The 14,779-nt window shown below is 33.5% G+C and overlaps 1 protein-coding gene across 4 annotated transcripts in view; it reads right to left on the bottom strand.

Annotated features, from left to right (window-relative positions):
- The window catches only part of NOVA1 (NOVA alternative splicing regulator 1), a 193,314-nt gene that overhangs the window by 83,956 nt on the left and 94,579 nt on the right, over window positions 1-14,779 (bottom strand). The window contains exon 2 of one of the 4 annotated variants that reach the window (XM_035552166.2): window positions 14,406-14,490. The exons of the other annotated variants lie outside the window; for them this stretch is intronic. The gene's annotated coding sequence lies outside the window, so the exon portion shown is untranslated. The remainder of the gene's footprint in view (window positions 1-14,405; window positions 14,491-14,779) is intronic. 4 annotated transcript variants of the gene reach the window in all.

Below are 14,779 nucleotides of genomic sequence, written 5' to 3'. Positions count from 1 at the left end.
AATGTCTGAAAAGAACTGTAATTACATGGGCTTATAATCAGAGATTATTGCTATAGACAAAAAGAAAAAGAATAGCCAATATAAACATATGTTGCATTTTATAGGGTACTGTGAAAGCTTCATTTGTAGGAAATCGTGAAAACCAAAACAGTTAAGTCTGAATAAGAAACCTTTTAAGTGTTGAGTATCATTTAACGTTTTTATAGAGCTGAAGAACGTTACAGCAATTTTCCCTTCTCTAGCCCAAGAGTCCTGACAAACCTCTTTCACCCTGACCACACTAGTGGTTTACACTTCAGAAGCAGTACTGAGACTAAAACCAAAATGAACATGTATTTCTAAAAAACAAACAAAAACAATCAGAAAGTCCAAGTTATCCAGACAGAAACTACTAAATGCCCCCAAATGAATTTGTTAGTAACAATACATAGCATAGCTTATAATTACATCTATATTGTTTTTAGAGTTATTACTTTTATAACAGGTTACATGCTCTAATGATTCTTCATTTTCAGAATCTGATGAACAACTTGACAACTGGTTGGGAAAAAACGAAGCACAATGATTTCACTGTGACAAATACACTTAATGTTTTGGGATTGTTATATCTCCAGTGAAAACAAGGTTTGGAAAACAGTAATTTGATTACAGCTGTCATTAAAGCATGGCACATACTGAGAAGTTCAGAAGCTGTCACCAACAGCCTAGTAAACAATTCAAGGTTCTTGCTAAAGGACAAGCAGACTGAAGGCATTCTGCATCCTAAGTGTTCCAGATGGCTTTTAAGATGTTAGAAATACATAAGGCATACCTGATGCCAGCTTACCCACTATTTATTCTGACAAAGGAAAGATCTACTTTAGCTTGCTTTCCCAGAACAGCACTGGACAGATTGGAAGCAGTGTGTCCCATCCCATTTGGCTTTAGAGAAACAGCAATGATAACAGAATGCATAGTGCTATCAGGTCTCACGTCTGGGTGGGCATGAAAAGAGATTCAAATTCTTGAATGGAAGTTTCAGAAAAGGAATAAAAAGATATTGTCTACATAACATTAACGCAATTCAAAAGAGGACAAAAACACTTTGCTCCTTTAGAAAAGGTTATTCTGACTAAGTAAGATTTTCTTATTTTTTACTTTAAAAAATAAGTGTTTTGCTTTGTTTCCACAACCCAAGGAAATACAAAAGGTTATACCCAAGATAGAAACCTTGAAAAGGATCCAGTGTAGCATTGACCAAGATAAAGAAAATATTTAAAACCCAGTGGACCCCAGGTGGGAATTTAAGAAAATCCATAGGCATCATTAAAAAACAATAACAAATGATAGAACAGGATTTTCACATGGTGAAAGCCCCAAAATGAGACAAACTATGCAAATTAATACTGCAAGTTCCTCTGAAAATGGGACAACAGACTTCTACAATGCAAGTGTTTACAGGAACTCTACTGAAAAGGCCCCAGTCCTGAGAATACAGAGGTTCCCAACAGGAAAGGATGCACGCCAGGAACATCTGGATGGTGGCAAAAGCAGTTCAGGTAGGTAATGAAAAAGGTGTTCTGGCCAAAATAAGCACAAGACAAGAAATAAACTCAGAATACTCACTGTACAAAAACATTTATGATATTAACATCAATTTACAACCATTTTCCTTCAATTTATGGTGGGCTTCAGTATACATTATTACCTGTACTACATTAAAACAAATGTGATAAAAACCTGAAGTGCCAAACATAATGAATTCAGTGCTAAAGCAATGAATTCAGCTTCTGACCAAGAAAGTGGTATGACATGAACATCACCCAAGAGGGAAACTGCCATATTAAAAGAGAGATTATTCTCCAGTGTCCCTTAATTTAAGCTGGCTAGTCTCACTTTGTACAGCACTCATCAGAGCTACTTATGACAGTAAGAACCAAGCCACACAGAAGTTTTTATGGCCTGGAACAATAAAATTCCTGTCCATACCTGTTAGGGACTTGTTCAACTTCTCACCTGATCTGTTGCAAATGAGAGGAACAAAAAACAACAATAACAACAACAGGAAAAAGAAAATAAGAAAGTGGTTGGGGCCTCCACTCTCCTCCTGTTTCTATTAGAACTTGTAAACATGACGGTCATATCCTCAACTAGTAAACTTGGTCACCGAGATCAACTAACAAGGAACAGCTTTCACTGTATGCTAGCTATTTGTTCTCAGTTACCAAAACAAGATGTCATTCAAATTAGTTACTGGACAAAATCCTAGTAATGTTTTCATGGCTGAGCCATGCCATAAATTGTTGAGGGGCAGTTTATACTGGAACAGAATACTGTGTGGAAGGACAAACTGCCAATTTAGTAGCAGACCACTCACATTCCAGAGCCCAAGCAGCTATCTAGGCATGCTTGAATTTGCAGACAAAGATGCAGGCTTCTGCTCCCCATCCCTGCCTCATCATTTTTTCTTTTTATAGCAGTAAAGGGGATTTTCGCAGCAGTTCATATGATGCTGAGATTCTTGGGTTATGTCTGTTCATATCCTTTTCTTCAGAGGTTCACATATTCCAGATTTGCTTTTATGAAATAATACACACAGCAAACACCACACAGTTTTACAACTTTGATTGTTTTAACCCTTTTCTCTAGCACTTTCACTAGGAAACATTGCTACTATTCCAGAACCAAGTGTCAGAGTTCCTTAACTTTCAGAACCCACAATACTCTATTTGTTTTAAGTCTTTAAATGAACGTTCAATATTGTAGTAACTGATCCACACGATCTCTGTAATAGATTTATACTTTCCCTTATAAAAGCCATCACATCTTAGTTTGTTGGATTACGTTTTTTTCACTACTTTTAGGATGCCATCTGGTGTGTAGCTCAACATTTCTCAAAGCCACACTATTCAGAAAGTAAAATAATCCTATTTTAGAATCTATTTGAAGACACTGAAAACCTTTCTTTTCTTCCAAAAAGGTTTTTAAAATACCACCATTACGTTCCTATTCATCACCTTTCTGTTCCTAGGATTGCAGTGTTTCTGTTTCATATCATTCTAAAGGCTGAACAAATCTTTTGGATATAATACATGAAATAGTCATTCTTTGTTGATACAAACAAAACAATGGTCATCTGCTGTATTTGGACAGATACTAGAAGATGCAATGAATTTGCCAAGAAAACTGTGCTGCAGAAAAAAAACAAAGTTATAATAAAAATCATATATTTCTGTTAAGTTTCAAAATAAGAAAAATTAAGAGTAAAATTCTTCTTCATAGAACGACAACTGAAGTATCTCTACCTAAAATGCTCAAGCACATTTTCCCTGATACATTAAAATGTTACAGCCTTGTGTTGCAAAGAACTATATTACTGTATCTAAAATCTTTTGTTACACCAGTTCTGGTCACTATGTATGACCTAAAAGCTAATGAATACCCTTGTTAATTATGACTCGCTTTTAGAACCAGAACCTCTAGGTAGAAGAGAAACCACCATGTTAAGAAATGTAAGAAAATAACTGCTTCCTCTGTAGAGTATAACAATAACCAAAAGAAATACATTGGTGGATAAGGATTAACATTTTTAAATTACGTGTACATTAAAAAAAAAATCTCAAATGACCCACAAACTCATACTGGGGTGAAGGATTAGCTACTTTGAGATTAAGTGGTAGTGCTGGCATTTAAATAAGCACATAAGTATTTTTTTTTTTTTATGACTATTTCTTCTATGCTTACACACACTATAAAAACACAGTCCAGCAACAGCTATTATGAACGTGACTCATAGTTCACTCAGTTTTTACACCAAGGACAACACTTTCCTCCAAGTTCAGCAGCACAGCCTAATATGGCAACAAACAACTACCAACTTTGCAAAGACAAAAACTCATCTGAACTGACAAGAAATAATAGAGCTAGAAATTCAAGACACACTGTTAAGTATTTGTCTACACTGACTAAATGAGACACACGTGTTTTATTAGACCTGACAAGTTTCTGAATTTCCCCGTATTCTTTCATTTTACAATTTTCCACCATTTTCCTTCCATCAAGCTACGATGAAATGTTTTTACAGACATGCATCTTGGGTAGGCAGCCAATTCTTTCATTTTTCATATTAGAAACAACAGAATTAATTAAGATTTATGAATTAACACAAATGTTTCAACACACTATTTGGGGCTTAATTAATATTCTTTGTACTCAGCTGAACTACGTTGACTAGCGTAAAGGTCTGGAGCCACAGCCAAGCAGACTGACACAGCCAGTAGACTGATAGATGTGATTATTCCTCTTTAAAATTGGTCTAACAGCTGCCAAATAGAGCATGGAGTCCAGGTTTTGGCCCTCCACTATAGCTACGATGTTGATAAACTGAAGGAAATTCAGTGGAGTGCCATCATGACAGTCAAGGGTACGGAGAACGTGCCCTTAACGAGGAGAAGCTGAGGGAACTGGTCTCTTTCATCATCTTGGAGATGAGACAGCTTCAGAAGGACTCAACAGCAACACCCTAGTACCTATGGAGGTCATTAAGAAGACTGACTCATTCTCTTTCCAGTGGTGCACAGTGGGAGGACATGGCCACACAGTGAAACTAGAGGTTCAAATTAGTTATAAGGATTCTTCTCTTTTTTCCTCCACAATGAGGACTGTAATGCAGTGGAACAGATTGCAGAGAAACTATATAGTAAGATAAACCCAACAACAATCTGGTCTGACTGCACAGCTGACCTCACCTGAAGAAGGCATTTGGACTAGAGATGTTCTGAGAACCCTCCTAAACTGAATTATTCTATTATTCTAGTCCTTATATTTTTCTTTACTGTTTGCTTTTAATTTTGTCCTTTAATGGATTTAATTTTTGTAGTGCCATCAGCCCCAATGATATCAAATCAGATTTCCTAATGGAAATGTAATGTATTGTGGCAGTCTTTCTTGCCATATTTTGATAAGACCTCTCTCTCATCTGCAGTGCAAATTTCTCTCTCATAGTATTTAGATACAACTGTGATCTGTGAAAATGATATGGATTATTATTAGGAACTCAGGCTATCAATCTTCCTTTTTTAGCAGTACAAATATAGTGTTGAAAATTATCCAGGAATAATTTTCAATGTTTTGACATCTCCAAGTCCTTTTAGATGAGCGCTGTAAAGAAGAACATATGTATCAATACAGAGGTATTTAATTAGGTGACAAAGATAAAACTCTATGTAAACAAGTGCAAGGTTATGCATGGAATCTGAACTACTTTGAAGGCAATTAGAGATTATAAATCAACTGTAACTTTTCTAGAAACAAACCTTGTTGTCAGTATCAATGAAATTTCCTCTATGTGGAAATAGGGTTTAAAGAGATGCTGTTATGACAGCCATATATTCGGAAAATTCCTTGGAAGTAAAATATTCTCAATTATATGCTATTGCCTAAGCTATGTTTTGGCAACTCCACCTTACATAGTAAATAGCACAAAAAGTAAAGATCAAAAAATTAATATTAAAATAAATTAAGATGTCTCATTTCAAAAAGCTATATATATGGTAACATATGAGCTATAAAAATGATTAGGACTATAAGCCAGACAAGTTTTCTAACTGGCATATCTTAAATACATTGTACATTAAAAAAAAGGAAAAAAAAATGAGTATCATTTTGCATAGATCAGTAACCATTTTATAGGACTTTTATAAGACTTATTTTAAAAGTGTTATACTAACTATACTGGATATTACACAAGGTATTTACCTTTATACACTAAAGAATATGAAATAGGAAACATAGGCTTTACAATATAACCTAGGAGCATTTCTGTACTTTCCGTATTAGCTAGAAAAGACTTTTAATCTAAGCTGACTTTGAAATGGTTCGGTATTATATTTTATATATTGCTTGTTAGATAGTTTTTGTAGAATTTGTAGATTTGTATTCAGGAGAATTACCAGGAAAGACGAGATCAGAAAAAGAAATACAATACTTACAGAAATGATTACAGGAAAGACTACAAGATTACTGTGTAGATACTATGAGGAGTGTTCTGAAGATTTCTTAATTTGAATAACATCTGCACTGTAGTTGTGACATGGTAATAATCATATAAGATATACTAAAACTTGAACTGTTTCTGACTACAGGCTTTTATACTACGTAGTATTAACACATTGACCACAGACTACAAGACAACAAGGTTGTACCACAATGTAATCATATCAGTTCTGAATACATATACCAAATCTGTTTTTTCAATGAATTATTAAATTAAAATTTGAAGAAGATTCAATGATGAAATGGTAGTTAAAGAAAATACTCTGAACAAGTTATATGATGTAAATTTTGAAAGGTTATGTTTCAATTATAAGAGCACAGAGAGCCTTTGCTCCCTCCTTTCCAAAAGGTTTTCAATAATGTCATTTCTAAAGGCTTATTAGGAAACAAAACTGCTACAGAATAATAAGAAAAGTCCTTACATGCAAAAATAATGAATTAAAAGGGAAGAGGGAGAGACCAAACTATCCACTCTCACAGTGGAAAGAGATCACTTATAGTATTACATGCAGTGAGGAATCTGGAAAATGGGAGCAGACATCAGTGCCAATGGTTCTGTTATTTGGATGGTAATTGTTAGGCGATAAGGACGTGTGTCAGTGAAAAACCACAAAAGGGTCTCAGGACTAAGCAACTGCATAAAAGAAAGGCAAATGACATTCTATGTACAAAAATATGATGTACAAAGGAGAAAAACGATCCTAACTTCACACACAAATAATGGACTCAGAACAGACCATTATTTCACTCAAGAGTGAAATTTTGGATTATGATATCCGTAAAAAATGTTGGCTCAGTGTTAATAGTCAAAGGGAAAATCAAATGTTAGGAATTTCTAAGAAGGGAATATGAAACAGAAAAGAGTATGACACTGCTTATGATGACATAAAAGATTTACTTGCATGTTTAAACTGTATTCAGCTCTGGTCACTTTGCCTCCGAAGGATGCATTAGAACTGGAAAGGATTCAGAAGAGACCAAAAGGACAGTTAAAGCAACAGGTTGGCTTCTATAATAAAAGAACGAATGTAAGCTTACACTCCTAAAATCTGGAAATGACTTGAGCTAAATGTCAGACGTCCGCAAAATCATGAAGGCATGGGAAAGGGACTCTCTTCTAACACAAGAAGTTTCATAGAGTAATGTCTAAAAATAAATAAAAGGATGTGGTGATTCTTTATAAATGCTCATTGCTAAATAACGTTTCTGTCACCTTTGTACACATTTCGCTTTGTCACAAAAGGGCTGGTAATGGGTGTATTTCTGAAGATGAAAAATCTGCAAAAACTCACAGTAATGCAAAGTGCCCTAATCACAGATTTCATCAGAACACAATCTACATAGACATTAAATTTTATTTACACATACACAATACAGACATTCAAGTTAAACACACAATGTTGTTCTTCCTGAACGCAGAGGCTTTTTCTCAACCATGACTTAGGAAAACAACAATAATTATACAGCCTGAGTAAGCTATTATTGAAATACCATTAGTATTTTATACATTGACAGACTTTGTGTTAAAAACATAACTCAACATATTAAGTGTAATTTAAGAGATAATTATTCAGAACATCAGGATTTCATTAATCAGTACAAGGTCATTGCAAAATTGATCAGAACAGATATTATGTCTTCTAAGTCATTACACAAGAAGATAGAATTGACGAATCAAGATTTCTCTCTCTGCAATAGAAGAGAGAGAACGTAAAGTATGCATGCAGAGAGGCAGAGTAGTATTCCACTTAATACTGGCAGGTTCTTCATCTAGTAAGAAAGCTACCAGGAAGCTACCTTGCATTTCAAGAAAGTTGAAGTTATATTTTAAAATATAAGTCAAGCTGACATACTGAAAATTTAAAAAAAAGGCTATAACTGTCAACAAAATAACTCTTCAGTGGTAGCAAGCAGGCAAGCTTACATTACTTCTTACACAAAATACAAGTGCACAAAACATAATACACTATAACTGTTTGAAGTTAACTAAAAGCAAATGTATATAGATGCTATAAAATGTATTAAATATCCAATTCAATAACTGACATTAAACATGAACACGTTCTGGAAAACAGTTATAGTAAATATACGTTCATATGCAGTCTGTAAATAACAGTAATATAGATATTCACAATATATTTATGATTCAGTAAGACTTGCATCAAGACTTTGAAAGACTGAAAGAAAATCTGAGCATCACAAGAAAAAGTTTGCACAAAACTAAATTGTATAAAAGGACTGCTGATCAACATTTAAAGTATTCTGTTATACATACAGCTACTGATTTACCAGAGTATAAAAACAGAACAAAACTATTTTTTAACCTATTAGAGAACTTTAGAGCAACATTTTCATTTTAAAGTTAATTGTTCAAGCTCTGCATGGAATAATGATAAAAGACAACAATTTCTAGAGAAATTCCTGATTAAAATATATCTTGAAGATAATTTACAATACCTTGTAGAAAGTCAGCATATGTATGGCATTATGTTTTCTGTATCTAAAAGGTCACAAGCATTTTGTTATCAATTTCATCATCCTTACAAAATTTATCTGTCCAGTGTTACATAATGATAAAAAAACAAACTGTTTCACATTAGCAGTAGTTGTACATTTACCATCAAGTAGTTCCTTTTAGGTCAAAATTCTTTGGTGAAAACAATAAACCAGATGTGGCCAACTCCTCCAAAAGCGTTTTCCTGTAGGCAATATAATTATTTGCCAATTAATTCTCTCTCCCTCTTTCACGCTCAATCTCTTCTTTGGGTCATGTTGGTTCACTCCCTACAGTCCTGCTGCACTGAACCTTAACTGCGATAAAGAATCAATAATCTCCATAATCTAAGCAAACATGTTCCCTGATATTAAAATTTCTACACAATTATTCTTATTATATGATTTCTATAAAATTAGTATTTAAAAAAAATATTTTGTTATTTAGCTTTGGATGGGATGATGAAACAAAACTAAAATATTAACCTTTCTGCCATTTTATGAATGCTTAATGTAAAATTCTCAATTCACTAATATTTAGGCAAAACATATCTTTAGAATCTGTCACATTAACAGTTTTATAGTGATCAGAGCTTAAAACAATGCTAGCTTCACAAGTGGCAATCATTTATATGTCTTAAAACTTAATTCCATAATGTTCTATTGATTTATTCTAAAATAATACTGTATTGTTATCTTAGAATATCATTATCAAGAATTATCAATACAAAATGTTTATCATTTTTATGTATTTTACAATTTCCCTATTATGGAATTGTTATGGATCAACTAGATTCCGTTTCAAGTTTTAATGTCTCCTTAAACTCAGTGAAGCTTCACTCTGGAGTAAAACTTAATTTCCACAAGGTAAATCCAATCTCTCTGCGCTGTGGATCTTAAACAAGTGACTTATTACATTTTTTTTTTTCTTTTATTTCTCTCAGTCCTGAAGAAATAACACAGCTGAGAAACCATTCTAGCCTGTTCATCCTGACTAGACTTGCTTAATAAATATCACCAAATCGAGCCTTATTGAAAGTTGCAGAAATACCGCTCAGAGCAGAATTTGTTTAAAAAGTAACATTATAATTAATTATTCCAAGTCTTAATTTTGGCTAAGGAAGTTTTTTTTTGTATGCCTGAGTCTTTATAAGCACACTTAGTTTTCAAGAATGACAGGTAGAAAGCAAACTTCAAAAAACAAAGCCTCTATGGAAATCTGATAAAGTCACTTCACAATGCCATCTGTCAGTATAGTGCTCCCATAGTACTTCTAGTAGCCAAATATTTTGAAGTGGGATGAACAAAGACATTAGAAAGGAAGAAGAGTTCTTTCCGTTAAGCTACGATGACTGTCATTCAAACACATGATTAACATCCTACGCTGCACTGTACCAGACACACTGTTAGGAAAAGTTCTTAAGAAGTTAGCAAGGTACTTTATAAAAGCAGAATGTTCCTTCTAAGACATTTCCATGTGTACCTTCCCCTTAAAAAAAAAAACAACCACCTCCATGCAGTACATCTCTTCACCAATAGCAACAAGTCAACAAAGCCAAGACAGATGCATTTTATTTAACTCATTAAAATCATCTGTCCCCTAATGCCCAAGCCTATTTCATGTAAAAGTTCCCATTTTAAACACTGAGTTTTTAACTTTTAAACTGTGTTGAAAGAAAAAAGTCAAGAAAAAAAGCGTAACTCTACATCACCCATAGGTTAATTTTAAATTTCAGAATGAATGATTTAATCTCTGAATTGTAAGGTTTATAACATTTTTAAAATAGACTTAAGCTAAAGTTACTTGAATCTCACATTTAGAAAGTCCCCATTCTTTCACTGCAATCTACCATAATGTGATAAACACAGGACAGTTTATTTTTAAATGCAGCCTACAATTTAGCCCAATACGTATACATATTCATTAAGTCTGATCAATCTAATCAAAGATGTCCTTGAAAGTATTCTCAAGGAAGACATTAAATCAGCATAAAATAACTACTATAAGCTGCACAGCAGAAGGAAGAACGACAGTTACCATACACTGAAACAGTTCCTTCAACAAAATGAAAACTTAATATATTTCTAGAAATGCATTCTAAATACTATAACCTTACAAACTGAACAATGTATGAAAATATGGAATAGAAAATAAGAATATGTACCTGATGTTCACATACACGTATATATTCTGCACTAAAACTGAAGTATTTTACTTCGAAGACTTGAAAATGCCTTTATTCTTAACATAAGACTAACACACTAAACAAAAAAAAAACTAATGAATTAAAATACCCGAATGTAAGAATTTTCATTTTTTTTTTTATAGAGAAGTATTTAATTTTACTTGTTCTGAATAGCCACTTTCCCAGTTTTACTACATGGCACTTATTAACACACAAAACTCAACAGAAGTCCACATAGCATAGCTTTCTGAAGAGTTTCACAGTTCTTGTATATGATCAATAATATCTTAGTAAGAAAAGTTTCATTTGTTTTCTATGCACTTAACATTCCATTACACAACCACAATATAATAAAATATTTAAAATACACACACCAAATAATCCTTACTATTGAATCTTCCACATAATTAGAGCACCAGGACAAATATTCTGCATTTTTCAAAATACTGTCAAAAAAATCTGTCTTAATTTCAACCTTTAGTTTTACTGATGAGTTTCAGAAGTTGATTTAAGCCTAATTTTGATTTTATCATTAGCTGCTCAAGTTCATATCAAGATTCTTCTTCCCTCTCACTTTCCCCACAACAATGTCATGGCAGCAGATACTAATGAAAACACACAGTCCTACAAGCTAACACAGATGAGATGGAACAAGTGTTTCAAACAGCAGGAAAAAAGAATCAGTGTTTAGAAAAAAATGTGTACATGTATGTAATGAAAAACTAGCCAGATATTTCAACCTCATTTTGCTTTCATGTCTGGTGTTTTACTCTGTAATATTGGGAAAGTGGTATTAACTCATAATTCATAAGGTACAGCATCTGTCCAGCTACAATATTTGGCATTTATAACTTCACAATCAAGACAGATTCTATGAATGGGTTTGGAAAAGAATATAAAATCTCAAACATTTTTAAGAGTTTTCTTCATGTAAGAATGAATGCAAGAGATCCTACATAGCTTGGAACAATTACAATTATTAACAAAGACTGCAAGTCAAATATTGTAAAATTCTAGAAAAGATGTTCAAGTATAGAAACCCTGGTAAGCAGAAACAACATTTTGCATTTGACAAGATACAGGATCATAAAGCAATGAAACTGAAGTGGTGTGATCAGAGAAAGATCTCAGTCAAAAGACTTTGGAAGTTGTTTTTTGAAGAAACAGAAGTTAATAACCTAGATAAGGCTCTGGTAACCTGTAAGGAAGAACAAGCATTTGAAGGTTTTTACAAACAAAGTTTAGATACATGCAATCTGAAATTTCATGGACAGGCTATGCAATTTGACACTCAAATTACTAGCCTTGAAAAGGAAGAGTAGGTTATCCACAGTAACCAAAATGAGTGAGAAAGAAGTGTCTGCAAAGAAAACTGACATCACCTGTAAACTTCTTTAATTCAAGTTCCAAATAGAGTATAAGAAGATGAACACAGTCAAGACAAGATGTCCTAAGAAACAGGGACAGGAAAACTAGATGTGTGAGTCATCACAAGAAACAAACAAACAAAAAAACCACAATCCTGATGAAATCCGTGTGCAAAATAACTTATATTAAGAAAATGAAGAATTTTAGGAAGTGAATGTCTGGCACACAGACTGAAATGAGATGACTGCAGGCAATCTATCAAATAATACGAGATGAGCTATTTGAAGACAAAGATACAAATGGATTACAATTTCTTGCAGTTGATCATGACTACAGAGCCTTACATCAAGTAAGTAATTGAAACGAAAGTATGTTGCGTACATGTGGATCAGGAGGTAGAACAGGGAGAGAAAGAGGGCAAGAAACAGTGGAGTCATACAGTTTAACAAGAGGAAATCACTAACTAATAGAACAAAAGCTGGAATGGATGAGCTTCAAAGAAGAGGAAGAGAGGATTAAGTCAATATTGGTATACAATATGCATTCAATTAGGTATGTGGGACTGCTTCATACAAAATGCATTAAAATTGCAGAAAATACAGGCATCTGTTTGCCAAACAACATATAAAAGAACACTATCTCTGGGGATTGCAAATAGGAGAAATAAATGCACTAACATCTTCCATTTTACATTACAAGCATGAATTGGCAGAGCTCATTACATGGTTATAGAGCTGGTCATAGTTTTTCATGTTCATCTTAATTTCTGAATCATCTACAAAGGCCAACTAACTAAAGAAAACACCAGTATAAAACAGTTCCTTAATTAAAAGTTATTATTCAAGTTATGTATGCATTTTTCTAGAACCATGATGGTAACTTATCCTGAAAATGTTTCATATTTTGGTAGTTTTACTGAATAACATTTCTATTATATCTGAAAATATGTATTTTGATAGTGTCACTGCTGACCTTAAGTCAGTGCCTACAACAATAAAAAATTCAGGCTCTCCTTTGACATTATAGAAGATTTTTTTAAAGTACTTTTTTTTAAGCTACAAAGTTTAAAAAGAATTCCTAAATTAGATCAAGTCAAAAGGCTTAGGCAAAACAAAAACAGAATCAAAAGAAAAAATCTTGCCATATAAAAAAACTATGTAAAATCAATGTAACTATTGACTTGCCTTTTTTCCACTCATTTTCTCATTTTTACATAGGCATAATTTTTTAATCCCCTCTACTGAAGTCATTCATCTGCTACTTGTATTATAGTCAGAAACATTCTTTGGAGTAAGAGCAGCTGAGACTTGTTTTTGTGGAATATCATATTAACTAGTGAAACAATGTTTAAAAAAATAACAAACCTCAAACCCTATCAGAAACAAGAAATAAAATTATTATTGAACCTGTAAGCCCTCACAAAACAGAGTATGACAAAACATACAGTACTAGAAATTGTCACACTATCAGATGTGCACTGCTAACAGTGATGAAAGCCTATTTAATCTGCTAATTTTAATGTGGTTGCTGATATGAACAAAAGTGGCATAAAAATGAAGAAATTAGACTTTAAACTTTGAAAAACAGAACAGGATGATGTAATATTAGAAGGAATTTCTCACAAGAATCCTGTGCTGAATTAGAGCAACTTTCCAGCGATATGCCATTTCCTTCCTGTGCCACTCCATACTCCCTGAAAATATATAAAACGGAATGGGTTTTACAGTAGATGGAGTCATCTGTTCAATTACTTTCTAGGCTTTATGATTCCTGAAGAGCATACCCAGAAAAATCTTATTTCACAAATAAATTTATTTTTGCTATGATTCTCCTCTGTATGAACCATAGCTATAATTGTTACAGTACTGCAGACAAACCTGATGCTACCAAGATATGGTCAATGAACATCCTAGAACAACTGCTTGCAGCTGGCCCTACATTGAAACACCTTTCAGAAACATCACACTTAAGAAGAATCACTCTAGAACTAGAATTTAATTATTTAATTTTTAAATCATTGGAATATCAGTGACTTCAGAACTCTGTCGTTCAAGTCAAGCCCTAGGAAAAGACTAGAACTGCATTCCACATGGTGTGTCTGCTTATTATTAGACAGTATTTCAGCAACCAACCTGCAAGCAACTCCGAAGTACCTTCTCCTTACTCTTATCAAAAAAAGCAAAAAAAAAATATGAAAATTTATCCACAGAACATCTAGGAATGCCTGGCAGAAAATGAACTTTGAAAATAGATCTAAGGCCCAAGTCCAACACTTTAGTATTTTTGCGTACCAATTTGGACTACAGAGACTTTAAGTATCAGTACCTTTACAGGATGGGAATTACAGCTGCCTGCCGCACTCTCCTTCCCAGCAGTATCAGCCAAAGCTCACATTTCCAGTCTGTGATATCTGGTAAAAAATTGAATGGAAGGCCATGTCACTGCTCTGCAGATTTCTGAAACTGAAGTGTGTGCTTTTTTTTTTTTTTCCTACATAATGACTACAAGAACTCATACACTGTCTCTTCTGTAACAAGCATATCAGTTTTGAACTGAACCTCCTGGGTGTAAAAACAACTTTCTTTTTGGAAATGTACGGACTAATGTCCTTTGCAGCTCACTGTGAAAACTAGTCAATACCAGAAAAACTCTAATGCTATATTCAGTTCACAAAAAAAAAAAAAAGCCACCTTTGTTTT

This window comes from Cygnus atratus, chromosome 5 (assembly GCF_013377495.2).
Source record: "Cygnus atratus isolate AKBS03 ecotype Queensland, Australia chromosome 5, CAtr_DNAZoo_HiC_assembly, whole genome shotgun sequence".
NCBI lineage: Eukaryota > Metazoa > Chordata > Aves > Anseriformes > Anatidae > Cygnus > Cygnus atratus.
The sequence above is the reverse complement of the archived record's forward strand: the minus strand, read 5'-3'. Positions and strand labels throughout refer to the sequence as shown.